The sequence below is a fragment of the Phoca vitulina genome, unplaced genomic scaffold (genome assembly GCF_004348235.1).
Source record: "Phoca vitulina isolate PV1807 unplaced genomic scaffold, GSC_HSeal_1.0 scaffold43, whole genome shotgun sequence".
Lineage (NCBI taxonomy): Eukaryota > Metazoa > Chordata > Mammalia > Carnivora > Phocidae > Phoca > Phoca vitulina.
The window spans coordinates 11,973,888-12,000,565 of NW_022589746.1; the positions used below are offsets into that span (position 1 = coordinate 11,973,888).

At 50.1% G+C, this 26,678-nt stretch overlaps 1 protein-coding gene across 11 annotated transcripts in view; it reads left to right on the top strand.

Moving 5' to 3' along the window:
• Window positions 1–26,678, top strand: part of SGMS1 (sphingomyelin synthase 1) — a 271,961-nt gene that overhangs the window by 7,980 nt on the left and 237,303 nt on the right. For 8 of the 11 annotated variants that reach the window (XM_032430253.1, XM_032430254.1, XM_032430256.1 and 5 more), the window contains one exon: window positions 22,392–22,485. The gene's annotated coding sequence lies outside the window, so the exon portion shown is untranslated. Of the gene's footprint in view, window positions 1–504; window positions 6,414–14,528; window positions 14,929–22,391; window positions 22,486–26,678 lie in introns of those variants that run through there. The other 3 variants (XM_032430252.1, XM_032430257.1, XM_032430255.1) reach the window with 2 other exon arrangements.

Sequence of the window (26,678 nt, forward strand, 5' to 3'; positions counted from 1 at the left end):
AACCCTTTCCCCGTCATGCAGTAAACACTGAACGCACATGGTCCTGTTTATCTAGGCCGGCGAAGGGGGTTCTGAGCCAGTGCAGGGTAGAAATTTGCTTTCTGTCCTTGCCCGTGTTTCCAACATGGGCCCAAATGGGTGATACCCCGGGGTGGGGAGAAAATTCGGGAGTGCAATTCGAGACTCACTAGCAGCGCCAAGTGCCATGTCATGCATCCCATGTTAGGGAGATGCCCTGATGTGTTTTGTTCTTTTCCGCCTTGCTCACTCCCTGCCAGAGGCACAGAAAGGCTTTGTCCCATCATCTATCCCTTTGGAAAGATTTTTTTTTTTTTTTTTAAAGATTTTATTTATTTATTTGAGAGAGAGAGAATGAGAGACAGAGAGCATGAGAGGGAGGAGGGTCAGAGGGAGAAGCAGACTCCCTGCCGAGCAGGGAGCCCGATGCGGGACTCGATCCAGGGACTCCAGGATCATGACCTGAGCCGAAGGCAGTCGCTTAACCAACTGAGCCACCCAGGCGCCCTATCCCTTTGGAAAGATTTAGGCACAGAGAAATTAAAAGTGTATGAAGATACGTATCCTGACGGTGGGGAGGCTGAAGATCATCTTATTTGGGCTAATTGTAGTAGAAAACTCTCTGTAGGAAGGCACTTAAAAAAAGGAAGCAAAAGGAGGGGCTGTGCGCCTTCCCCAGCGGTGGTGAGGTGAGGTGGCCAGTGTGTGTCCAAATCCCCCGGAAGGAGGAACTGTGTTTGTACAGCCAGAGTTTTTTGTTTTGCAACAGAGGGTGCGTTTCCTCCATGGGAACCATGTCTGTGGAACGAGAGATGTTGAGATTTGAAAGATTTTATAGGAAACAGGAACTTAGATTCCAACTCAGGGGAGAACACATGAGTAGATTGTCTTTGGGAAGAAGACTTTTCCCTGTGCTGGTTGCCGGGGCTCTCCCGTGACCCTGCAGCGGGGGATTGCTTGGGGAGGGAAGGTGGCGGGCAGAGGGGATAGGGGATTTCCAGGGGAACACTGGGAGCCCACACGAGAGGTGTTCTGACGTCTGGTCTCTCCATAGCCCGGGGTTTACAATAGCAGTAAAGGCGAGTTGAGGGTCTGCAGTGGGCTGGAACCTCGTTAAGCCTTGCGACGTGCAAAGACGAGTGAGATGTGGTCTGGGTTCTCGAGGGGTTAGAAGGGGTGGGGGGGCAGACCTGTGCACAGAGAAACACCATCACCCCGTGGTGCATGCAGCATGGCACCTGTGCGTGTGGCCCCTGGGGGCAGGGGTGGGAGGCTGGCCGGAGAGGGTCCCCTGCTCAGGGCTTCCTGTGCACAGCATGCGGGAGCAGGTAGCCCAGACGGTAGGCTAGTGCAGTTGGAGCTGGAAGTGGTGCAGCTTCTCTCCCTTGTTTCTGGGGCTGCCAGGTTTAGTGCGGTCACTCCAACAACAGAGGGGAGTGTAGGAAGAGGCGTGCTGTGCGTGGTCAGCCCGCCAAGGGGAACCAGGAACTGGAACTGCGCTTGGAAACCGCATAGGAAGTCTTAGGGGACACTTGACAGTTTGTCTTTAAAAAAACGTGGCTCAATTTTAGCTATCTCCTGGAGCGTAAAACCTGGAGAAGATGAATGACTATCTTTAAGGTGAATCAGTGTTTTAAAGAAAGAGTCTTTATTAGAAACGAGGTGTTATTTGCCCACAATTTTTGGTAAAGTTCAAAATTCTGCTATCAGTTTGTTTACAGTGGTTTGCATTTCTCATTCACGTCGTCCTCCCCTCTGCCTTCTCCCTCTCCCTTCCCCCCTTCCTGGATACCCTTACAGACACCTTGTGTGCCGGCCCATGTGTGCCAAAGCCGTTACCTTGGCCGGCTCTCGCCTCTGCTTCCTTACCTGTGAACGGAGAGCTTGGGTTCGCAGACCCTAGTCATCTCCCAGATTGCGCGACACCCGAAAGAGTGGCTCATGAGCCCCACGTCGCCTGGTGTTTATCATCTGTTGATAGAAAAGAATTTTATGTCAGTGCCTCTTCTCCTGTCCTGCTGAGCTGTGTGTCCAGACCACGCTGTAGAAACAGCAGTGGTTGGTGCATTCTTCACTGGTGATGGTGCCCCTCCCGGCAGGCTGTCTCTGTTAAAGGTACAAAAGGTGGAATGTTGGGTCGTTTAGAAGTCCCATCAGGTGCACTGTGTGAATCCATGACCAGCCTCAGATGGTGCGTGCGGTGGGGACTCCCCTGCCAGGCTGGGTGGATGGACGATGCTCATGCAGGGAATGGGGCTCCCCGGAGTCACAGGGTCAGCGAAGGTTCGGAATAGAGCAGAAGCGTCCTGGGACCAGGGTGGAGAACAGAGTTCCACAGAGCTGCCCCCTAAGGAGGTGGGGAGCGCTGGCTGAGGGGTCCCCTGTCCCAATAGTGAGGGGCAGCCGCAGAGGCCAGAGAAATGGCAAAGGGGTGGCTCCACTGAGAGCTTTTCACCCTGGTGACAATCGCAGGCTGACCGCTGGGGGGCCGTCTGCCTGGGATGGGGTGTGCATGGGGCGTGAGGAGAAGCGGACTTGGCTCCTCCTGAGGTGTGCAGGCGGGTGGAGGAGGAGGGAGGTGCTGACGGACTCCGTGTGCCGCAGAAGCAGCTCTGGGCTCGCTGGGGCGCGGAGCCCGGATTCTGAAAGCGTTTGGGGAGCGCCAGGCAGGGCAGCGGAGCCGGGTTCTAGGCCTCCCTGGGCACCGGCTCTGTTGCGTGAGAGGGAAATCGTGGCCCTTCCGTCGCGGGCTGGTCAGGTGCGCGCCCCCGGCCCGTCCTGTCGGCTTCCCTTCCTGCTCCCCGGGTGGCAGGGGGGTGCCCTTCACTCGACTACGTGCAGGGCCCAAGTGTTCTGAGGTTTGACCATGTGGACTGTTGTCCTTTTGCTTGTGTGTCTCCCAGATCTTGTCCCGGAGCCTGTCCTTGTCCCTGCTGGTTGTGAGTTCAGTTTCCTTACCCTAAGATCCCAGGTGCCCAGAACGGCCTGTGTTTGTCATCGTCTTTATGGAAATCCTCACGGGCGGCCTCAGTCTCTGGCCGAAGCCTTCAGGATCATTGACGGCAGCTTGACGTGGACGATGAGGCTCAGGACAGGCGTGAACACAGCAGAGGCTCGCCCGCACGGAGCTTTGCAGGGCGTGGGTCTCACACAGTCAGCACGTTGGCAACCGTGGGGCGCGCCTGGTGCTCGGAGACAGAGCCTCGGCCGTGCCTCCTCTCAGTGCCGCTGCCCATTCACAGGCTGGTGACTCGACATTTGTTTTATGGCCGCTGTCTGTGCAGGGACACCTGAGTTCTGAGAGGGCCTACAGAGTTACCAGCCGGTGCACTGGGCCACGGTCCAAGTTTCCACAGGGCCCTGCACGTGGCCTGCTTTCCCCTCCTCTGATTTTAGAGACCGAGGCAGGGTGGTGGGAGCTGACGGAGGCTTCTCAAGCCCCCTTAGGCCGTCTGCGTGAAGACCCCGGCAGTGGACCCGGGTCCCCCCCCCCCCCCCGCACTGGGGTCCGTGTGCAGGTTCACGGAGCTGCTGAAATCACACTTACCATTTGGGGTGTGGCACGTTTTTCTGGGGAGGCTGTCTAAAGCTTTCGTGAAATTCACCAGGAGGACCACTGAAAGGTCCCTTTTTAAAACTGTATGATTGAGGGTCTTTATTGCCGCCTGTCCCCTTGTTAGAGGGGCTGATGAGAAGGGTCCGCCGAAGGGAGGAGGCGGACGCACGCCAGGAGCCTCTTGTGGGTACAGGGGACTTGACGTTTCTGTGTCTTGGGGTGGGACAGGGTCAGTTCTTCCTCGAAGGACATAGAAGCAAAGGGACAGAGCTGGCCTCGTGGAGGGAGAAGGGGCGTGGTGCGTGTGCTGCTGCCTTGTGGCTCGTTGTCCACGGAGCCAGACGAGAAGGTGAGCCACGGAAGGTGGGCAGGAGGGTCTGGAACAGGTCCTGCCTCTCCCATTCCTGCACCTGACGGAAAATGGGTCTGGAGAGGACATGTAGGACTTCAGCCGTTGATGTCAGAGGCGCCTGGTTTAGGAGATTCCCCTGCTTGAGAAGTTCCTGGTAGTTTACCTAAATGATGAAGTTCATGCCAATTGTCCTTTGAGATCAGGGTGTGGAGGGTCGCTTTGAAGAGGGGCTGGCATGGATACTTACATACTGTCCAGGAGTTTATTTTAAGAAATAATCAAGCCTGTTGTTCATCCCAGAGCTGTCTTCTAGAAAAGTTGGAAACCAAACATCGAATACTAGGGCACTGGCTAAACAGATTACATAGACCCACACAATGGAATACTAGACAACCCTTGAAAACATTATCTAGAAGAATAATCCTATAGAAAGATGTCCTATAAACATTGTCGTGTGCAAGAAGGTCTGTGGTGCTTTTGCAGAAAATACACTCTTCCAAAAGTCCTGGTTGGTGGCTGCCGTGGGCCAGGTGCCCCGCTGGGTACGGGCGACACGGAGGTGAGCGCAGGTCAGGTCCCTGCCTCAGCAAGCCTGTGGTCTCCTGGGGAAGAAGTGAAGCCTTGCTGACTTTCCCATAAAAAAGTGTTTAAATACTGTGCAAAGAATGACTCTTAATAAGGAATTTTTAAAACCCTTTAAAGTCCGAACTACTGTCTTGTCTGCTTGTTACCAGCCGTATCCCTGACCCGAAACCACCGATTTTCCAGAAAGTCGGAAGCTGGTCATCGAGGTGTCCTCCTGCTCATGCCCACTGTTCAGCCGTCTTCTTGCAGAATCCTCTTCCCCCCACATAGTGCAAGGCTCTGCGGGTGGAAAAGGATGGTGGCACATGGTCCTGGAGGGGGGTGCCCCTGCTCTACTTCCTGGCTTCTGTCCTCTGTGCTGGTCCCCAGCTCGCCTTTGGTCCTCACTTGCCACCTCTCTTGGCCCCATGTCGCTCTGAGTCTTTGCCCCTGACGTCCGATTGTCTGTGGTGTTGGCAGCCATGTGGACTAGAGCTCCGTTCTTAGAAATCACCTGGTTTAAATCTTTCCTCGGAGCCTGGTGGGGTCTGGATCGGAGTGTCTGGGTGTCCTGACTCCCCGTGACCCCCTTTTCAAGAGCCTACAGCCCCAGCCCCTCCAGTCACCACGCAGATCTGCGGTAAAAACCAGTATGCATTTCCCATTGCTGGCCGTACAAAGCTGCAGGGAAGGTTGGGGAGGCCTAGGGCTCTGTTCTCAAGGGCGGCCCTCCAGAGAGGGAAGCCGGCGATGGACCTCCCAATGAGGCCTTGTGATGGAATGCCGAGTGCCCTGCAAGACTGGGCTAACATGTTCAGGAAGGCGGTCTGTGGGAGGGCAGGTGTGTGCTGGGGGTAGATGAGGGCTGGGCTGGGTCGCCTGGGGCCCCTCTGAATGGTCCCCTGGGGTCTGGCTGTTGAAGGCTGCTTTGCATTTGCCTTTTAGCCTAGGTTTGGTTTTCCTTTAGAAAACCTTTCTCCTGCCTTCTCCTCCTCACCCCCTCTCCCCCACTCTCCTCCCTTTCTCCCCTACTTTTCGTCTTTCTCCTCCGCTTAGAAAATACAGAAGCAAAAAGAACATCATCCAGAATCCTATCACCTGTCCATAACCATTGCTAGCATTTTGGTATGTGTCCCTCCCATCAGTTTTACGTAAACATTGGATGTACGTGCAATGAACATTTGGCCAAATGCCAAAAGATGGAATGTTAACAGGACCTGTATTGCCAAAAGGAAGTCTCAACGCTCTAGAAGGGACTTCTGGGATGCAGCAGAAGTCTGAAACTTTATGAAAATGATTACGATGTTATTAAGATGATAACAGCACTGTGGCACAGGAAACTTAATTTCTTAGTGTGTGGTCTGCATAGTGAATGTCTGTGGTCCAGGGTAGGTGATGGCCCAGCCGGGGAGGAGGGGGCAGCAAGGGTTTATTTGTGTTTTTTGTTTTTGAATAATGATTATTGTTTTGGCCAGCTGTCAGGGTAACGCACCATGAGGGGAAGTTTGTCTCCGACTTATTAAACTTTTGTCCAATCACTGACATCTCTCTAACTCCTGGACCCGCCACTTTCCTTGGCGATGAGGGTGCAGTTGTGGAAAGCGGCCGCTCACCCCAGCCTGTGCCGTGCCTGAAAAAGAGACTATGTGGATAATCTCAGGAGCAGAAGTGAGATTGTTGCCTTCAGACAGATTTTTTCCCTGGTATTTTGGCATGCGACTCCTGCCTCACACAGCCAGTTGAGAGGAAAATGGTCCTGAAGCCTTGACTTGAGAAGCGTGGCGTGGAGCGGTGTCACTGGCTTTCAGGATAACAAAGCTGTTTTCCAAATGTCCATCTGCATCTCGACTTTCACTGCCTGCACACCAATTTCAGCATCTTCCCTGGAGAAGAATGACAGAGGAGTCTGTGGACAGGTAGCAGGTGAGAAATACTTGTTCTCTCAGGCACCCCAGGTTCTAACAGCGAATGTTGTTAAGTCCGTCGGCATGCTCTGTGGACTCTGCTCTCTGCAATAGACAGTGTTTGAATTTCATTCAGGCAGCCTTTTAAAATAGGCAGTAACCAGCCATTCCATCCTGTCTTTGAACGTCTCAGTACATCTTTGTCGTGGCGTAAGTACGTAGGTACTCCTGTAAGTCGTAAGTGCAGGACAAAATCCCTTGGGTGTCATGTCGTTTGTGTTTGGGTGGAAGAGGTTTTTATTCTAAGATTCATCCGGAATGCTCACCAACATTTGGAAATCAGTCTTCCGATACTAACAGTAAATATTTGAACGATGTGCCTGGTTTGCGTTACCGATGCTGCCGTGCTGGGGGGCGCGATGCACTGATCACACATCGGTTCAAGGATGCCAGAAACAGCTGAAGAAGCATTCTGCTCTTCGGCCTTCCAGATCGAAACCCAGGATTTTGACCGAGTATGGAAATTGAAGACAGCTCTGGTGTATCTTTCGATGTACATAGTAATGTATATTTTATTCGTATAGGCTTAAAGGCTACTATTTCTAAGATATGACTAAGAATGTTCCAAATCTATAATTTGCTTTGAAAGAGTACAAACATCTTTTGTTTTGTTTTAATTATAGTAAAATATACGTAACAGAAAATGGACCATTCATGGCGTTAAGTGGACTCACCGCCGTCTGTCCAGGACCCCCTCATCCTCGTGAGCTGAGATTCTGTCCACATTAAACACTAGCTCTCCATTCCCCCTGCCCTGCAGCCCCGCCGGCACCCACTCTTAACTTTCTCTGTCTATGATTTTATCTACTCTAGGGACCTCATGTAAGTGGAACTGTACAGTACTTGTCCTTTTGTTTGTGGCTTATTTCTATCTTTAAATAGGTTTTTTTTTTCTTTTTAAGATTTTATTTATTTGTCAGAGAGAGAGAGAGAGAGAGCACGAGCAGGGGGGGTGGCAGAGGGAGAAGCAGGCTCCCCACTGAGCAATGAGTCTGATTCGGGACTCTATCCCAGGACCCTGAGATCATGGCCTGAGCTGAAGGCAGACGCTTAACTGACTGAGCCACCCAGGCGCTCCCCCCCTTTTTTTTTAAATAAGGAAAAATGTGTGCCTTCTTGTGATCAGTTTTGCTGTTGGGCCACGACGCTCAAGTTTGGTCAATGAGCTGCTTCCCTCGTGGACCTAAAAACACCCAAGTACTTTGAGCAGTGTTCGGCTGAAGCGGTGTAGTATTTGCCTGAGGTCAGGAGAGCAGTTTCACGGAACAGAGGGTCCCCGACTCACCATGTTTTAAGTTTATGATGATGTGAAAGTGATGTAGAAACCGCACTTGGAATTTCAAGGTTGGACGTTTTCCCCGGGCCGGCGAGATGCAGTACAATCCTCTCCCGGGATGGGGGACGGCAGCCTCCAGGTGGCCCCCCCATCATGAGGGTCAGCAGCCTGCACACTTCCCACCACTCTGCCCCCACACAGCCGTCCTGTTTGTCACCTCGGCACAGTGCTCAGTAGATTACCTGGGAGAGTCAGCCCTGTGCTATTCGATAGACTGTACTAGATGCCCTAGCCCACCTGCAGGCTCCCGCGCGTGTTCTGAGCACAGTGAAGGTTGACTTAGCTGAGCTGGGAGGTTCAGTGCTGGGTGTGTTAAATGCACGTTCACCTGATGGTATTTTCAACTTAGGTTTGTTTGTTTGTTTATTTTTAAAAAGATTTATTTGACAGAGAGAGAGAGAGAGGGAACACAAGCAGGGGGAGTGGCAGAGGGAGAAGCAGACTCCCCGCTGAGCAGGGAGCCTGATGTGGGGGCTCGATCCCAGGACTCTTGGATCATGACCTGAGCCAAGGGCAGACGCCCAACCTACAGAACCACCCAGGTGCCCCTTACGTTAGGTTTATTGGGATGTAACCCCCCCCCCCCCCCCGATCAGTCGAGGAAGAGACTACATGAGAGCGGCCTTGCCCGTGAACTTGGCAGCAACCTTTCCTGAGGCCTGTCAGCGTTCTTGGAAAAGCGCCTGGTGTTTTCACGTCTTTTGCTCCAATCGGTCTTGCGTGGCAGGAGGGAGAGCTGATGGGGGGCTGGCCCCTCCACTCAGCCTCTCAGCCTCGGCCGGTAGAGTCCTCAGCAGAAGCCTTTCTGGGTGCGCAGATAACGATTTGTTTCAGCACTTTGCTGGTCAGTTGGCTGGCCCCTGGCAGCGCAGGCATGTCCGTGCAGGGACCGCCGTGTGTTTGGGAGGGGAGCTGAGGTTCCGGGCCGTAGGTGTGTGCTCTCACAGTGTGTCAGCTCTTGGTGTACGCGTGTACATGGCAGGGGGGGGGGGGGGGGTGCGTGGCCTGGGGGGGCGCAGGCCTCCTGCAGCCACAGGCCGGGGCACTGTGTTTGTGGACATGTGGGAGATTGAGGTTAGCTTCCTGTCTGTGGTAAGAGAAGTGAAACGTGTTGTACCTGATAAGAATCAAATGGGATGTAGGCCTGATAAGAATCAAATGGGATGAACCGTGGTCTCAGCAGCTTCCGACGAGTCTCTTTATGCCCCCTGTGTTTTCTGAGGCCATTGCCGGGTCTGAGGAGGGCGGCCCATCCTCTGGGTCACTGACCGCACTGTGGACACGTGGTTAGAGGGAAAGTCTGTGTTTGGCCCTAGGATCTCTCTTTCTGTTTCATCCTGTCCTGGCATCTGTCTTGGTCTTTTTACTGATGGGTGTGTGTGTGGATTGCAGAGTTGTAGAGTGGGTTTAAATAACAAGGCCATGATTTAAACTTTATTTCTTTTTTAAAGATTTTATTTATTTATTTTGGGGGGGGGTAGAGGGAGAAGTCCCAACGCGGGGCTCGATCCCAGGACCCCGGGATCATGACCTGAGCTGAAGGCAGACGCTTAACGGACAGAGCCACCCAGGCGCCCCAAGGCCTTGATTTAAGTAGGGAAGCGAGAACAAATAACATGCACATTTGATACTCAGTTGTATCACTTACGTATTTACTTAGACACTCTGGCAATTGGTCAAATATTCTACTTCAAAAATAACCACAATACCGTCTGCCTTAATGTTTTGGTTCGGCGTGCTGTATGTCATCAGGGCTAGGTGTCTGGGAAGAAAGATAATTAGGGCGCTTTTGTACTACGAACATCCTGAGTGCTGCTAACGAACGCACCGCCTCAGATCCCCGGGCAAACAGTTTACAGTTGAAGTCCGCCTTCCGTTATGCACCTGACGGCTGAATGCAGCGTGGCACGTGCTGTGTTGAAGCCCGCCTCCTCCCTCCCCCCATAAGTTGTCATTGTGGTTCCTTTTGGGTGGTGAGAGCGTGGGAGAGATGCGGGGCTCCTGCCCACGTGTCCCCTGATGGAACGGGGACACCAGTGATCGCTGTCTTCACCCCTGATGGGGAAAGTGGGCCCCCCACTCTTGAGGAGTTTAAGATCAAAAGAGGAGTATGGCAAATGGCCCCAGACTATTTATGCCTCCAGTGTCTGCGGCTTCCATCGTGTGCTGAGCTAATCCGAGTCTTCCCAGACCACTCCACTGGGATTGCTGATCCTACGTCCTCCGTCCTCGTCCCCTCTCCTGGACCATCCTGCTTTCATTTCTTTTTTCCTCTTTGGGTCTTCGAGCTCCTCTTGTCTTCCCAAGGACTCCTTCCCTGGCACCTCTGCCCGACTGGTACATGAGGTTCACCCCTCACCCCTGCGGTGTGCAGGCAAGGGGAGCAGTCCCCTCTCTTCCAGCTGGGGTCCAGCCGGGAGAGGGCCCCGATTATTGGGTTTCTGGCTCAAAAAGTTCCTTACTGTCTGGGAGGCATGGTCAGAGCAGTTTAGTGCCTAAAACTTAGACCATGTAGGGGGAGTGATGGAGGAAGTGCAGAGCAATTTCCGCACCAGGCTTCTACTGGAGGAATAAAAGTCTAGGGGTCAGAAGTATTGATGTAGATTAAACCTGACCTTTCCCATCTGATCTGTACTTTGTTTCCAGAATGGCTAAGCGCCCCCCCCCCCCCCCCCCCACCCCCGGAATAAACAGTGGCATGTTTTTCAAGTTTTATGCTCTTCTTCATTTTTGAAAATTCAGTAAATAATAAAATCTCAACCTGCTCACACGCACTCTGGCCTGTCCCGTTCCTCTGTCTCGGCGTAGAACACAAATTTGCACGCTCTTCACAGTAACACATGTTTGAAGATAAAAAGTATTAGAAATTGACTTCAAGAACTCATTTTTTTTGGGCTCGCAGGTTTGTTGCCAGTTGCATCTTTAAGGCCCCTTCAAATTATATGGCTGTTTGATTTAAAATATTTATGTAGTATTTATTTTGTGACTAGAGGATTGCACAGTTGATTTTCTTTACTGCTCAATTTTCTTTATTGCCTTAACATTTGGAGGTACTGTTCCTGAGATTGTATATCTTAAGACTGTGATTTCTTGGATTTTTTCTTTTTTTTTTAAGTTTACTGAACTGCCTGGTGGAGATTTTGTCAGATTCGCTCATTTGTGTGGTGCAGAAGTTTATGGGAAATGAATGAGAGAACACGGGATATTGGGCAGCATACATCATGGTGTATTGATTATTGCCAGAGGCGGGTTTGGGTGCCTGCAGGGGCCAGTCACCAGCGATGGGGTGGGGACAGTAATGCCATCGTGCAGGTTTGTTATGGGATTGGGTCTGTCGGTGCCCAGCACGCTGCGGGTGTAGAGGGTACATGGTAGTGGCTATTACTAGGGCTTCTTTTTGAGGCCAGAAAGTAGTAGAAAGTGGTTATGGGGGCACCCGGCTGGCTCAGTCAGTGGAGCACTTGATTCTTGATCTTGGGCTTGTGAGATCGAGCCCCATGTTGGGGGTAGTTTACTTGAAAAAAATAAAATGTCTTTATAAAAAAAAAAGCGGTTATGTCTTCCTGTCTTATTTATTTATTTATTTACCATAACAGAGGATTTTGTGGTAGCACGAGGGAGGTCTCGGCTGACTGAAAACCTCATTCCGTTTTTCGATTGCATTCATATCGTCTAAATTTATGCATTTCCATCTTTTGTTCCGGTTGCTTTTACAGCTGTGGCTCATGATGCGAAAAACACCAGATCACAGTAAGTTTTTCTCTGTCTAGAACCTTTGCAGATCAGTCAGTCTGACCAGCCGGTTCTTCGTGCAGAGTAGTGGCTTTACATTGATCTTTTTCGCAGTTTTAGATGTTTTTATCATGAAATATTTTAAACATTTAGAAAATATAGAGAATAATATGATGAACATATATATACCCAAGCCCTCACTTTTATCAAATATTTTGTATATTTGACGTGTTTTGGGGAGTGTGTGTGTGTATAAATTTTTTTTTTAAACAAACCCCCCATTTCCACGGGACTGTGGGGTCTGGTTCTCTGCTCTCTGGTGCGGGGGTAGTGCCTGGGGAGTGGGGGCTCCACATAAACACTGTATCCTTCTCCAGGGGCCTTCCCACCCTTCTTCCCAGAGGTAACATGGTTACAGTAGCCTTACAGGAGGGGAAGTGTCCTGCTGGGCTCAGCCAGTGATACAATTGTGAGTTAAATGAGGACTGCCCTCAGGGAACTTTGAGCGTTGAGATACAAGGTAGGGCAGAGGAATTCGGAAACAGCTCCTACGGAAACCAGAACAGTCTCCCTGCAGGTGCGGAGGTACAGTAGCCTTGGGATGAACTTGAACTTGGATGAACTTGAACTTGAAGACGTTGGGATGAACTTGGGGACGCGGAGATGGGGCAGGCCTTTCCAGGTGAGCCAGAGCTCCGCGGTGGGAACAGTGTTCCTGGGGATTAAGAGTAGGTAGTTCAGGGTTGCCTGGACTCTGTTATCACCAGTAGCAAGAGAAGTGGCCAGAGAGCAAGACCCCTGAGCCCTAACCTCACAGAACCGGCAGCGCTAGGCCCTTAATGGAGCAGGACCGCAGATGAGAAGAGACGCGGACATTCCAGAAGCAGGCCGTCCTGGATGAAACTTCAGTTGCTCCCCTTCTGGCTGTGTAGCCTGGACTAAGCCACTTGCCCTCTCCCATGTGAGGTCCATTCTGACTTCGGCTGCCGAGAAGTTAAGAGCATGGAATTGAGTTTTTGGGAGATACTGCACTGTTTTGAGGTTCTGTTGCCTGTGGGGATTTGAAAGAAGCAGCTCCGTGAGGAGAAGCCTAAGACTTACCGGTCGGTCACAGATGTACGGAGTGACCTCCGCACGTGCCGTCCTGCACACGGTGAACCCACCAGTGCTGTCCTTCCTCCAGTGGAAAAGACCATCCTCTTCTCGGTCGTCTGGGCAGAACCAGGGACCATCCACAGTTGCTTTTCCGTGACCACCGTCCCCTTCCAGTCCCCAGAGAAAGGTCGTTTGGTCTCTGCATTATCTCTTGCATTCATCCAGACTTGAACCCGCATCCCTTCCTGCCTGGATTCCACCTAGCCGTCTGCTCTCTGCCCTGACCTCCTTCCCCTCACCCAACTGCTGGCAGTCCTTTTCCCAAGCTGACCTGACTGCTGGCAGTCCTCTTCCCAAGCTGGAGAGGGGTTCATGGTACCATCCTGCCCACATGTGCCCCTGGATCCCCGTGCCCCGAGGAGAAAGCCTGAGCCCCTCAGTCGAACGTGTCTGTGGTCTGTCCCTTGCTGTCCCTCTCATCCCCCCGTCCCCTCCCTGGTCGTGGTTCCTTACTCCCGAGCTTTGTGCCCCCTCAAATGCCTTCTGCTGCACTGGTCTGCCTTAGTTTCCTCTTTCAGGGTCTCCGGGATGAGCCGTGCCACTCTCCCCCCTCCAGCAGCCTGGGCTGGGTGTTGCCCTGCACCTGCCACGGTCGTGCTTCCACCCAGCACACCGGCTACTGGGGGGGGGGGGGCAGTGGGGATGTGAGTGTGCATGCAGGACGTGTGGTCACAGCCCAGCCCTGGAGAATAGTGGCAGTCACACCTCATGTGTGTGTCCCCTCAGGTGCCTCCGTGGACATGCGATCGCCCAGCAGGTGCGAGGGAGGCCCCCGGGGCCGTCCCCCCCTGTGGGGGCAGAAAGGGAAGTGAGCAGCGAAGCGGGGCAGTGAAGCAGGGCTCCTAAAGTTGGGGGCCCGTCGGTGGTGGAAGAGACCAGACTTGGAGCCAAAGGCCCTTCCTCTCCCAGAACTGGCCGAGCCAGGGCGTGTCAGAGCGATGTTTTTGCAGTCATCATCAAAAAGAATTGGCAGAGGGAGTGATGTTGGAAAAGTGTTCTGCGTGTGAACTTTGCTTGAATACTCTCCATTTCCCTGCTCGCTCTTCAGCGCTGGTGAAGCGCTCAGGCTCAGAGGCTGTGCCTCCCCGGGTTCCCTCGGCCACAGGGGCCGGGCCCAGGAGTGGCCTTCTGGGTTCTGCTCTGTGCGGGGCCCAAGGATTCGCTACATTTCAGACGGTCACTTGGGGAATCTTACTGACGTCAAGCGCTTTCCCTGCTTCGCAAACTAATACGGTGACAACAGTAAATTCTTAGTCCGTTAATAAGTTGTATTCTTTACATTCTGTTAAATCCTTTTTTTAAAAAAGACTCTACTTATTTATTTGAGAGAGAGAGAGCGAGCGCATGAGCAAGGGGAGTGGCAGAAGGACAGGGAGAAGCAGGGAGCCCAACACGGGACTCAGTCCCAGGACCCTAGAATCATGACCTGAGCCGAAGGCAGATGCATAACCGACAGCCACCCAGGTGCCCCTCTGTTAAATCCTTTGAAAAATGAATTGGTTTCTTCCATTCTAGAATTCTGGAGTCTCTGCATACACTTGCTCAGGACAAGAAGATGGCTCAGCTGCATTCAACAATCATGTTCTTAATTTCCAAGAATTTCTTTTTTTTAAAGATTTTATTTATTTATTTGACAGAGAGAGACACAGCGAGAAAGGGAACACAAGCAGGGGGAGTGGGAGAGAGAGAAGCAGGCTTCCCGCTGAGCAGGGAGCCCGATGTGGGGCTCGATCCCAGGACCCTGGGATCATGACCTGAGCCGAAGGCAGACGCTTAACGACTGAGCCACCCAGGTGTCCCAATTTCCAAGAATTTCTAAAAAATTTTGGAAATTGCTGCCTCTGCAGGGGGCTGTTACAGGGAAACTACCCTGACTGTTTCATCTGTCCTCATCTCGACCCCTCCAGCGTTTGGTGCTCGAGGTGTAGCAGCCTCTCTGGCCCGAGGAAACCTGTCTTCTCTCGGATTCTGTCGTGTGAGAGGGCGCTAGTCTGCATCTTCTCCTGTCTGTCCCCTTCCTTGATGATTTCCCCACCGTCCACTCTGCCGTCCACACACATCAGTGGTTTTCACCATATTTTGTTCCCTGCTGCAGTTTGTGCGGATGCCTGGCCATTTTTCTGTGTGTGGGTATTTCTGCTACTGGTCCTGCTGTCCTCCCAGACTCAGTGACTTGAAGACAAATTGACCTGAGAATGTCTGCAGCGGGAAGGGATCAAGAAACCATTTGCTTCATTGTCTCATTTTAGGAGTAGGTAAACTGAGGCTCAGGGGGGTGATGCGGCTTATGTAATTTGACACAGTCCTTCTTCGATGAAGTCAAACCAGAAACCAAGGTTCCTGACCCCTCTGTACCGCGTAGAGGTCCTCACACGGACTCTTCACGGTCTCCTGTTCCATTATTGTTAGCTGGGCAAGGAGCCTCAGAGCTGTTCGACCCTCACATGTCCCTCTTTCCTCTCGAAGTAGATGTCGAATAGTCATTCACCAAGACCTAACAATTTTTTCTGTGATTTAAAAATTTTATTCAGTTATTTAATTACCAGCAGTAAAATTCACTCTTTTGGAGCATTTAGTTCTCTGAGTTTTAACACATGCACTGATCCACGTATCCTGTTCTGCAAACGGCCCGTGGCATCCGCTTCTCAGATTCCCTGGTGCTACCTCTCTGTAGTCAGTCCCCCCATCCCTAACTCCTGACAGCACGGATCTGTTCTCTGTTGCTGTAGTTTTGCCTTTTCCAGAATATCATGTAAGTGGGATTGTACAGATTATCCCCTTCTGAGACTCACTTCTTTCCCTTAGCAGAGTGCATTTGAGATTCATCCATGTTGTTGTGTGTATTAGTAGTTTGTCCCTTTTTATTACTAAGTAGTAGTTCAGGGTATGGGCGTACCACAGGTTTTTGTTTTGTTTTTTTGTTTGGTTTTTTTTTTACCCTTCACCCACTGCATTCCCACTAGAAATATGTGAGAGTCCTGACTGATGTGCATCTTTGTTGGCATTTGATGTTGCCAGTTTCGAAAATTTAGCCATTCTGGTAGGTGTGCAGGGGTATCTCAGTGCGATCTTAAGTTGCATTTCCCTGATGATCAGTGATGTTGAGTATCTTTTCATGGCTTATTTGCCTTTCTTCTGCCTGTTACGTATATCCGTGTGTCTTCTATTGTACTGTTTGTTTTACTCATTGTCATTACCATAATTGTATTCCAGGTTGGTATTGTGCTGGTTTTTTATATCAACATTTTGTCTGTATACTACAGTAGATTCTAGCAGTCAAGGCACTGAGCGAGGAACTTTATATACATAATCTCAGTTTATCCTCACAAAACCCTGTGACAGAAGTAGTGTTTTATCTTATTGTGGTGGAGATATATAGACCCCATGTTCAACGGATATTTGTTGCATGCCTGCCATATGCTTTAGCCAGGCATTAGACCTATGTACTCGTTCTGTGACTTTGGGCAAGTCATTTAATTTCTGAGTCCGTGTTCATATCTGCTAAATAGGGATCTGTCTCACGATATTTTCTCTCAAGGTTATTGAGTGAGGGTTTGAAGGAGAGTGTAGGAAGCATGCTCAGCAGAAGGTCTGGCCCATGGCATTTACTGAGAAAGCATTAGCATTAGCTTCTGGTCTAACACCTCCTACCGAATGACGCTGTTCCTGGCCTGTCCTGGCCATCTCCCTCTGGAAAACTGCCCCTGGGTCAGTCCCCTGCTCCACTCTGGATCAAATACTAGAGTCGACACAAGATTCAGCCTTTTCCTTTTATGAAATGTGTTTCTCTGTTTCCTCTGTGTGGCTTACTAATAGACTGCCTCATTTGGCCAAGACAGATGGGATTGGACCAGTTTTGCACGACAGACCTGTGGTGCTGCAGTTGCCCCTGCTCAACCCCCCCCCCCCCAATAGATGCAGAAGGGACCAGTGGCCCTGGAGCTTGCTGGTGGCTAACCTGGATGCTCTGTTCCAAAATTCACATTTCATACTTTTTGTTTCCATTTTGCAATCTTTATATTTATCCAATAGCATAATTAATCAACCAATTAATTTTTTAACTTCTTTTTTTTTAAGACTTTATTTATTCTAGAGAGTGCGAGTAAGCACAGGCGGCGGGGGAGGGGCAGAGGGAGAGGGAGAAGCAGACTCCCCACTGAGCAGGGAGCCTGACCTGCGGTGTGGGGCTCCATCCCAGGACTTCCCAGGACCTTGAGAACATGACCTGAGCCAAAGGCAGGTGCTTAACCCACTGAGCCACCCAGGCACCCCCTAATTTTTTAACTTCTTAATGTAGTTACAAACATACAGATTTAGTTGACACCACTTTATACTTTAAATACCTAACCTTAGGTATGGCAAAGGGGTGCTGTGAGCAATGGTATATGTTGTGTTGCTGGAATTTTTTTAATTTGTCATTTGCTAGTCATTTAATCAGGTTTTCTCTTTCTTTTTTTTTTTTTAAGATTTTATTTATATATTTGACAGAGAGAGACACAGCGAGAGAGGGAACACAAGCAGGGGGAGAGGGAGAGGGAGAAGCAGGCTCCCCGTGGAGCAGGGAGCCCGATGCGGGGCTCGATCCCAGGACTCTGGGATCATGACCTGAGCCGAAGGCAGATGCTTACCGACTGAGCCACCCAGGCGCCCCTAGTCAGGTTTTTTTCTTTATTGGCCAGATCATTTGGGATGATTTCCAGGAAACTGGAAATACTTTGAAGAGATGTTGCTATTTGTAATGAGTGCCTAAGGTTTTCTAACATCAGTAATAGAAAAGCTGAATGAGGGGCACCTGGGTGGCTCAGTCGTTAAGCGTCTGTCTTCGGCTCAGGTCATGGTCCCAGGATCCTGGGATCGAGCCCCGCATCGGGCTCCCTGCTCCTCGGGAAGCCTGCTTCTCTCTCTCCCACTCCCCCTGCTGTGTTCCCTCTCTCGCTGTGTCTCTCTCTGTCAAATAAATAAAATCTTTAAAAACAAAAACAAAAACAAAAGATAAGCTGAATGAGCCAAGTGTTTACTTAGAGTCCATTTCAGCTCCGGTGTAAGAATGTCTTACCTTTACGAATATCATCAAGGGTGATCTGGTTGGCAAGGTTATTCTGTTTAGGGTAGGACAGGAAGAGGAAACTGTAATATTAGCAAAAACAAAAGGGTATAGCAATGACCTTGTACAAATTGTCAGGTCATTCGTTGTGGGGTGTGTGAGGCTTTGTCTGTGGGAGCAAGGGTTGGGCTGCAGTGGGCTCCCCGCGTTCTCTTGTCCCCTTGCTGGAGCGCTTGGTGTGTCGTCCTCTCCTGGGCAGGCGTGGATGTGATGCTCACCCTCTGTGGGGTGCATCCCCCTTTTGGCTTCTGTGATCCCCTCAGCAGCACAGCAGGCCTTTGAAGTGCAGGAGCCCAGAGGAGCATCCAAGACTCTGGATTCTGGAGTAGACGGCCTGGGGCCAGGTCCTCGGTCTACCGCTCGCCAGCTTCACGACTGTGCACAACTTAATTGCTTTCTGCACCTTGCGCTTCCTTCATCTGTATAATGGGTGTAATAATAGTGCCTACCTCACAGGGGTAAATGATTGTAAAGAAAGAAGAACCGTCAAGAGGTGGAGTTGAAATGACCTGATTCTGATCATCTGGTGCCATTGTTTTCAGTACGGGAGGCGAGCCTCCGGGAGACCCACAGTAACGTTTCTCCTCTCCTTCCTGCCCACATGGGAAGAATTTCTCATTTCTTGTATTGAATGCCAGGGGAAAAGTTTGATAGCATGTTTTTACTAGAAATACAAATAATTATCGTGAAAATGACTGTTGCCACCTAAGAAATGGAATTAGCTAAACTAAAAGGGACCTTTTTTTTATATAAAGCCCCCCCCCAAATAAAGCCCAAGTAGTTTTTGTAGAGTTACTGCACCTAAGATTAGTTATGGTAAGTGACAGTCTCATCCTATTTACGGGTGAAAATATTAAAAATATAATCAGCCGTCTGTTTAAAACACAGCACCGCACGATTTCGTTGAAATGATTCGGCTCTGCTGCTTTAATCTTGAATTTGGCTGGGTTGCATGTGAGTTGATTTTTTTCCCATTTGAGATGAACGCAATAAGGTGGGACCCCAGATGTGAGTCCACCAGGAGGAAAAACCGTTTGTGAATTTCATGTCGGTCTAGAAGTCCAATTTGACTTACACCCGTGGGCGATGTGTGGTGCTGGCTGGGTCTGCATCATTATTCTGAAGTCTGTGCTGATGTCCTGTGACTAATATGTTCCAGCTGTCTGGGTCACTACTTTGGAGTACTATTTATTTGCGGTAGTGATGCTGCAAATAGGAAAAGCTTTCCCTTTTGTTGGTTGAGAGCTCTGCTGGTAATTAGCAAAACAAGCATGCCTCTTGTTTGGGAGAGACTGGAAAGGCGGCTAAAGGGTACATTGTACACAACCACAGTGGAAAACAATTTGGCATTACTTAGAAGAGCTGAACACGCGCACTCCCGAGCTCAGTCCTCCTCTCTTAAGTGTATACCCTGGAGAAACGCGGTATGTGCCCCAGGGACAGGCACTGGAATGTAAATAGCGTTGTTCATAATAGCAAAAACTGACAAAACCCCAGGTGATCCTCGGTGGAATGGAGCGGTGAGCTGTGGGTCTGTTCACACAGAGGGAACTGTATAGATAGTGGTGATCATCAACCACGGCCACATGAGTCGCCAGGGGTGAGTCTCAGAATCCGCATCGGAAGAGGCAAGTCTTAATACATACACTCCGGTTTTACTTTACATTGGTTTTAAAACCTGGCAAAATGCAACCACATACTGAGAATATGTATGTGATGAAAACATACGGATGAGTGGAGGAATTAAATCAGAATTGGGGCTAGTGGTTAACTGCAGGGGAGTGGATGGAGGGAGTCAGGAAGGGGCACACACGTCTTCCATAAAACCCCACAAAACCCCCCAGACCCAGCTGCTGGGGTATCGGGTGCACGGGCTTTGTTTCCATTATTCTCTAGTCTGACATATGGTCACCGAATAACAGGGTACCCCAAATGGAGCAGCTTAAAACACTGACCAACACTGGTCATCTCACAAGGTCTGTGCGTGGGCAAGACGTCGGGACAGCTTGGCTGGGTGGTTCTGGTTCGGGGTCTCCCATCTGGTTGTGGTCCAGGTAGCCGCGGCAGCAGCCGTCCTCAGAAGGCTCGGTGGGCTCAAGGTGCAGCTCCCGGGCTCCCCAGGGCTGTTGTGCCGAGGACCCTCCCAGGACAGAGTGAGGAGGCTGCCCTGGACCCCAGCCGTTCAGATCCGACTCCCATTTCCCCCAGCTGGATGGAGAGATGTGCGCGTTCAGTGGGCAGTAGGAAGAGGGGCAGGAAGCTCCCCGTATGCTCAGTGTGGGTGGGGGGGGGGCACCAGAGCTTGAGTGTGGGACGCAGGATCATTGGCGCCTCCTCCGAGGCTGGTTCCTGTGCTTGTGCACTTTTTGATCTACTTCACGATAAAGTTTTTCTAGACAAGCCGAACTGGGAAGCTTATTTTGCATTAGTGATGGTGCGGGCACTCATCGACATGACAAGGATGTGGGTGCCACATGTGTTTGCAGTGTGGGGCTGGAGCAGAGTCCGTGGTGGGGGCTGACTACTGGGGGAGGGGGCCCTGGCTGCTGACAGCACCTGCGGGGGGGTGGGGGCGGGCAGGGCAGAGAGGGACCCGGGGAGTACGGACCCCAGGACGTGTGGTGTAGACGGGACCACATGTGCCTAGATGTCCGTCTACCTGTGTCCCTAGATCAGGTGGAAATCTGGGACTCGTGATTTTTGAGGAGAATTCTCTGGGCTAAGGGCCACTGGTAGTGTCCTGGGCTCACCGTGATGTTGAAGTCTCTACCAGCCTCAGCTGTTCTCCCGAGACCCCCTTTAATGGGAAAGGAGAGCCCACCCCTCACTCCCTTCCCCTACAAGTGAGGGTGTAGCTGGAAAGGAACTGGACAAGTAAGGATAGGAGTTTGAGCTTAATTCATGCTGTAATTACATTGTGCTCGCAATGCATGTTTGTTTTATTAGCAAGTTTTCAATTGCTGTTTCATTTGCTTATCCTCACCAAAATCTCTGAGTAAAACTGATGTTTCCAAAGGAGCGTCATGTGTTTTCCCTTGGATTTGGGTAGCTTTTGGCCTAACTTCCTGGTGAGTGTTCCTGGGGTCCAGGTGCTCCGGCGTGTGAGGCATCGAGACCCATCCTATCTCCTTGTGGGTTGCAGCATCCTTGGGAACAGGTGCTCCCCCGTCCCCAGGTGAGGAAGCAACTTGAGGCAGTTCTCTCGGTTTTTCATCGAGCTGGCGAGTGGAGGAGACGGGACTGAAAGCCAGGCACAGGGGCCCTGACTCACTTTCTTCAAGCTTTCGTATGTGGCTCCTTCACACGTTGGACGTCGATACCTGTAAACCTCTTTGTGCAGGATTGTGGTGACCAGTGCATGAAGGACCCCTTTAGGCCATCTTATGGGGACACCACGTGTTCCTCAGTGGTTCTGATGCCGCCTCCGTCCTCAGTGGTAGAGCCGTGCATGTCATTATACGGGACTTGGCTGGTTACAAAAATGAGAGGAAATATCCTCAACAGCAAGTGATAATTGCCTTTTGTTGTGGCCAAGGTAAAAGGCACCTCTGGTGATGCTTGTTTTGCTTCCCTTGGCCAACAGTGTTCTCTTTTGAGAAAAAAGGGAGGAAAAAAATACACATATAATGTCAAAATTACATTAAGGGTTATTGTGTTTAAAAGGGAAGTATAATTACTAGTAGTCGTTATAGAATTGGTAATCATAATTAGAGTATTAATGGTAGTATTAAGAATGATTATTATTATTTTTTAAAGAATTTATTTTAGGGAGAGAGAGCACAGGCAGGGGGAGCAGGGAGGGGCAGAGACAGAGGGTGAAGCAGACTCCCCGCTGAGCAGGGAGCCCGATGTGGGGCTCGATCCCAGGACCCTGAGATCATGACCTGAGCCGAAGGCAGATGCTTCACCGACTAAACCATCCAGGTGCCCCAAGAATGATTATTCTTCAGGGAACAAACTGCTGTGCACCCCCTCCCCCCAGATGGCATGTGAATATGTTTGGCCTCTTGGCCTTGAGGTTGCTTTTGAGGAGAGCATCGTATGGGGGTGGGGGGGGCCACCTGTATGGTGAGACATGCCTTGAGCTTGGGGTCAGAAGATCTAAGTAGAGGTTTCATCCCCGGTGTTTTCTAGTTGAATGTCCTTGTCGTACTGTCATGATGTCGGTTGGCACGTGGTGGGTCTGCCTGGGAGACCCAGGAGGCCCAGCAGTCTGGCGTGGCTCGGAGGGTGCACGGGGGCCTCACGTGGGGTCTCAGAAATCCAGTCACACTCGGGCCCTGGAAGCTCCCCTGCTCTTCTGAGTGGAGGTTTGGGCGACGTCACGTGTCACTGCCTTGAGATTGATGTGAGTTAAGAGATACTTAATCAGGAATTTCTTTGTTCCAGAACTTTCTAGAGTGGCTGAGGCTAACGATTGTTCCCCACATTCAGGATGGGATGGATCAGTTTTTTCTTTTTTCACTTTTCTCCTTGCTTAAAAGCAATTTAGATAGAGCACCTTTTTAATCTAGAGGTTTGTCACAAATGAAGAATATTTTCTCAACTGAAATAGCTTTAATTTAGTAAAAATCCTTGGTAGTAACATGTTGTTTCGCTTCTGCTTGCAGGGTGAGGGAGCATGAACGGCCTTGAATGTGCCCCTGGGCTTATTTAGCCATTCGCTTTTCATTAGGAGAAAGAAGACGGCCATCTGCTTGAGAGGTGTGTAAAGATTTCTCTGCAACTTTTTATCCTAAAAATTTCAGACATATGGAAGAGTTAGAAGAATGTGCAGTGAGTTCCTGTGTATCCACCGCCTACATTTAACACTTGTTAGCATTTTGCCATATTGTGTGTGTCTGTTTGTGTGTGTGTTTGTGTGTGTGTGTGTGTGTTTGAGGGCTTGTACATTTTTCTGCTGAAGCATGTAAAGTAAAAGTAAGTTGTAGGCATCATGACATTTTATCCTAAATTCTTCGAGATGTAGCTCCTAAAAATAAGGATATTTTCCCTTGAGAGGCATTTTAGAACATTCATAAACTATGTGATGTAGAATCATTTAATTAAACACAGTTATAATTTTCTATTGAAAGGTGTAATTTTGGATTTATGATCCTTTCGTAGCCAATGTAAATGAAGGCAGGTTTTCAAAAATCTTTAAGCAGTGATTTATTTAACGGACAGATAGGCAGTGCGAACCTATTTGGTGTGAGAACTTTCTGCACGTAAAGGATTGGGATTTGCACTTGCCCGTGTGTCCTGCATAAGGGGATGGCCGTGTTTCCCTTGTTCCGTGTGCTCTGCCCGTCTGCGCCCCTGGGGCTGGTGTTCCTGCGGCTTTCACAAGTAGACTAGTCGCTGTGCTTGAACGGGATCGAAGATCTTCACGGAGTTTTGAACCTGAACTCCCAGGAGAATGTGCCAGGGATATGCAGTCCTGTCAAGTTGAGGTTACTGTGTTGAAACCACTGTTCAAGACATTCACAGTGATTCCCAGCGCCATGATTTCACTACCCGAATTGAAACTTCCTATCAAATCCTGCAGGTGTGTTCCGCTGTGATTGGAGGTGTAGATGGTGACGCGTCACAACCAGTCACACAGTCACTGCTCCCACTCGGTGGTTCTGCGTGGCTGTGCGCTGTCCCACGGGCTGCCCTCTGCTGCACGTTGATGGGCTCTCAACGGGCCCTGGGAGTCCAAGCATTTCTTCGTAGATGTTTATGAGCTCCAGTTGCCCGTTTAGAGCATGATTTTAGAAGAAGTCTATTTATAAGTGAGCCTTATAGGGCAGTGGAGGCTTCTTAAGATTCTTGTGTCTTACTTAGAACACAAAGTGAGAGCAGTGAAGTTTCTTGGAAAGACCCCAGCATTCCGAAGGAGCCCCAGCCGTGACTGGAGTTGTAGGGCTCTCAGAATGATCTAGTTTGGTTTTTTGCTTTTTGGCCTCTGGTTAGGCTTTGAAAAGATGATGATGAGGAGGAATGGGGCTCTATTTGAGGCAAAAAGGCTTTGACAGATTGAGAAGAGAAAGGTGTCTGGGGCCCCGTGTGGGGCTTCAGTTTGCTCTCTGCCCCTGGGGTAATGGTTTTTTTCTCTGTCTGTTGAACTAGGGTATGCATACAGAAAGTGCAGTCTTGTTACATATACAGCTCAGTATAATTTCACAAACCAAGCACTCCCCTGTGACCAGCACCCGGATCAAGAAGCAGAACATTTCCACCATAGCCTCATGCCCCCATCTGGACCGTACACACCAACTCGCTCCATGGGTAGCCATGCTCTTGACTTCTAAGAGCATAATTTCATTTTGTCTGTTGTTCTTTGTGTGTGTGAATGTGTGTGTCATATATAACGCAGATTGTACTGTACTGTGTCTGGCTTTTCTCATTCAACAGTGTATTAGGTTATCCCATATTGTTGCAGATAGTTACAGATTGTTCATTTTCATTGCTATGGAGCGTCGCATTGTGTGAGAATAAACCAGTTTCTTCATTCTATTAGATGCAGGTAGTTTCTGCAGGGCGGGGAGGTGGGGGGTGGTTCCCCCGGCAGAAATGAGGATTACACGGGGTTTTATCCCCGTGGCTATAGTGGAGGCTGTCCTGGGTGTCCAGCTTCTGCTGTCCCATGAAAGAGGAATCCAGGGGCAGACAGAAGGTGGAGACACGGCTGGGAGAGTGTGTGTGGTTTCTCAGTCCTGCAGCGATTCCCGCTGCTCTTCCTGGGGCTCAGCACGTCCCTTCCCACCTTGGTCCCCTGCTGACACACGTTTTCTGCCCCCTCTCCTCTGCCACTTCCCCCTCAGAGGGGACCGTGCAGAATAGATCAGACAACTGGCCACTGGTGAATAAAGTTCATTAGGTGCTGATACTAGATGTTCGACGGGGAAAGTCATGGGCTTGCTCTGGAGCACCTGTGCTGTGGGTATGGACCCACAGGGGCGGGCGTGGGCCACAGCCCTGGAAGCCAGCTGTGCCGCGGAGTTGAGCGTGTAGATGCGGAGGCTTGTGTGGGCCAGGCCTGTAACAGGACAGGAACCAGGGGAGGGGGGGTTGCTCAGTAAGGGGGGATGGGCCCTGCAGAGTACGAGTACATATGCACTGCCCAATTTTTGACCCAATAAAATGTGTCTGGCCGAATTCGGCAAGCCCACCGATTTCGAACCTTTAGGGAATAGAATGTTCGTTGTGTAGAAGTGGTTCCTGTGGGATTTGGGTGTGTTTATGGCTAAATTTGGTTTCTGTAAGTAAAGTTTTATTCAAACACGGTCATGTTCATTTGTTTATGGTTCGTCTGTGACTGCTTTCGTGCTGCGACAGCAGAATCGAACGGTTGTGAAGGAGACCAGGGTCTGTAGCTCCGGCGGGGATCGATGGCCCGCAAGACCTGGCATGTTTGCCATCGGCGCTTTACTTCATAAAAGCGAGGGCACACTGGTCATAACCTCTGTAGTTTTGAAATAGTCTGAGCCCATTAATTTTAATGTGAATGCCTTTATTTATGCATTTATTTATCCAACAAATATTTACTGAGAAGCTACCCTGTGTCAGGGGTAATGAGCTGGCGATAGTCGCATAGGCTCCTGCCCTTGTGGAACTTACGAGGGGCTCCTGTGAGCTGGAAGCTCCACCCCAGGACTGTGCTTTCTATGCATCAGAGCAGAAGCATGAAATGGAAACGGAATGACCACATCTTCAGTTTTAAATGAGTGTATGTTGGTTATATTTCTTAATTTTATAAATTTGATAAGGACGTTCCATAACATAATGGTTACTTCAGTTGTACGGCAAATGTGGTATGATCTATTTAGATACGGCCGTGTCTCTAAGTGTGTCTAAAAGTCCTGCTTGTTTCCATGTGGTGACAGCAGACCATGTAAGGCTGTGTAAGGTCGTGTATCTGGATTGGGCCAGGAGCTTTGACATGCTCATCAAAGCGAGCCAAGCAGACCACCCATCTCAGGCTACTTGAATAATAAATCATAAAACTCAACAGAAAGAACAGCATACAAGGTAATAAAGTTTGGAATGTGGTATAACGAATTCATCCATCCCTGCTGGCATGCTTATCTGTTTGCTCACGTGAGGTTGTAAAAGTTTGTTTTTTTCCTAATGGGAGGCCATAGACTAGGGCATTGTCATGAACAGAGACAGGTGAAACTTATTGTTTTAACCCCGTTAGCATTTTCATGTATGCTCGTAGATGTTTTATGGGTGTGAGTCACTGCGCCGTCATCACCCCAGACTGTCCTACGACAGACAGAAGGGAAACGCCCTTGACTCATCTCCGCAAACCCTCGTAAGCTGTTGCGGCTGCATTGCCTCGTTCCAGCCCGAGACATCCTTTAGGAAAGTGAAGTGAGGTCGAACATTAATCTGGATGTTGTAGTTACAGTTGGTTAGCTGCGTGTAATAATGTAAGGATGGGAAAAGGCATGAAGTCCTGGCAGTGTGTACTCCTTGCCTTAGGGGCCATCTGACATCGGGCAGGTTGCTCCTTGTCACCTTCTGGGTCCGTGATCTGGTGACGGCACTTTCCCCTGAAACGAGAGCCTCACGGCAGCGGCCGTCTGCAGGAACCACAGAGACGAACGTCAGCTGGTGGGGAATAGTTTCACGAATGGGGGCCAGACTCCGCACTGGTTTGTCTTGTTGCCATAATTCATAAAGTGAAGGTGTAGCTCCTCTTTATGAGGAAGAAATGGTACGTATTCATTCTCACTTTCCACTTTTGTGTTTAAAGTGTTTTTACAGATTCAATCCTGGTCTTCATTTTAGTAATTTTTTATAGTGGTGCAGAATGAGGGATAAATGAAAAAGGAGAGTTGAAAATAATGCAATATATGTTAAGAAAGAAAAAAGAAGAAGAATGTAGCAGGAGGGGAAGAATGAAGGGGGGGAAATCGGAGGGGGAG